Here is a 1,993-nt window from a genome sequence, read left to right as displayed (position 1 = left end):
TACTGTCCGTTGGATAAAGCTCTTCCTTGACTTAGGAAGAGTTGGAACTGTCTGGTGATTAGCCGGCCGCTGTGGCCGAAGGGTTCTAGGCGCTTCAGTCTGTAACCGCGCGACCGCTACGGTCGCAGGTTCGAATCATGCCTCGGGCATAGATGTGTAAGACGTCCTTAGGTTAGTTAGGTTTCAGTAGCTCTAAGTTCTAGGGAACTGATGACCTCCGATGTTAAGTCCCATAGTGGTGGTTATACATTAAGTGCCGTTGGTCTGTTTTCTGATTTTCCTCTCTAGTCGGCCGGAGTGGCCGTGCGGTTCTAGGCGCTACAGTCTGGAACCGAGCGACCGCTACGGTCGCAGGTTCGAATCCTGCCTCGGGCATGGATGTGTGTGATGTTCTTAGCTTAGTTAGGATTAGTTAGGTTTAATTAGTTCTAAGTTCTAGGCGACTGATGACCTCAGAAGTTAAGTCGCATAGTGCTCAGAGCCATTTGAACTATTTTTTCCTCTCTACTTCACTGGCTACTTTGCGTCTGGTATTTAGTGGAGCTATGGCAGCAAGAGTGTATATTTTGTGTAAGAGTGTAAGCCACAGACATCCCGTGACATTTCTGACAGTTTGGAGTGGAGAGACGTATCTCATACTGGTCCAGCATATTCTTCGACTGCAAAACGGAGTTCCACTGCTGAAGACCGAAGAACTTCAGGCTGTGTTCCCTAAGGTGATGCAGTCAGTTTAGGTGTAATATTGTTCTTTCCACGCATTTTTCTTTTTTGACCAGCGCAGTGTTGCTTTTAAATGCTAGTATACTGTCTAGGTTGACTCCTAAGTATTTTGGTTTGGTTCAGTGGTGCAGTCTAACCCCTCTCCATTCTATTTCCAACTGTCTTGAGTCTTCTCTGTTACGTAGGTGGAAAGCCAATACTTGAGCTTTTTCTGGATTAAGTCGCAGCTGATTTTCGTCACAGTAGTTCCCCAACGTATCCAAAGCCTCTGTCAGTTTTATATCAACCTCTTGATATGTTCTTCTATGAGCTCTTACCTTGGGGTCGTCTGCACATATGAATCGTTTTATTTCTGACTGGTGAGGCTTGTCATTTGTGTACATATTGTACAGAATACGGGAAATTACACTTGTGGTAATGCATTCTTTTGGTTTCTCCATCAACTTTTATTTCCTTGGAGGGTTACGAAAAAATCTTCGATTCTGCAGCATGCCTCTTAACGTGTAAGTCAGTTGGAGGAGGCTCCGCGAATGATGTTGTACAGAGAACAGAATCCGGCGTAGCCTGGAGACGTTGGGCTAGTGTCAATGGCTAATCCTTCCACAGGGAAACATCAGAGAAAGTTATTTTTCTATTGTTAGACGTTCCGGAAAAGTTGAATCTGTCAGGCCTAATCCTCAGCTCCTCGCATTTTTCGATAGCCTAACTGACACAGATCTCCTTGATTGACCGACGTATTTTTCCATAGTGCCTGCATGAGATTTAATGCATCTTTACTTGCGGCAGGAGTTGCAATTTGCATTTACTACTAAATAATAATTAACATGTACTATTGTTATTGTAAAACACAGGTTAGTAGATGCGAGCCTGTAACATTTTTTGCGAGCTTATAAAAAATTTTGTCAATATATGGAATGGTAAATTCAACTTCATTTTCGTTAAATGTAACGATACCCAGATGACAAAATTTATCTTTCATTTCCATTTTGATGTAACTATTTCTGTGTAAACCGTGCTTTGTAGCCGCGCGGTCTTGGGCGTCTTACCACGGTTCGCACGGCTTCCCCCGTCGGAGGTTCGAGTCCTGCCTCTGGCATACATGTGTGTGTGTGTGTGTGTGTGTGTGTGTGTGTGTGTTTTGTCCTTAGCGTAAGTTAAAGTTAGATTAAGTAGTGTATAAGCCTTGCGACCGATGACCACAGCAGTTTGGTCCCATAGGATCTTACCACAAATTTCCAAATTTTCTGCGTAAATTAAAATGCAACAATTACCT

Source organism: Schistocerca serialis, chromosome 2, assembly GCF_023864345.2.
Source record: "Schistocerca serialis cubense isolate TAMUIC-IGC-003099 chromosome 2, iqSchSeri2.2, whole genome shotgun sequence".
NCBI classification, from domain to species: Eukaryota; Metazoa; Arthropoda; class Insecta; order Orthoptera; family Acrididae; genus Schistocerca; species Schistocerca serialis.
This window is presented reverse-complemented; position numbering follows the sequence as displayed.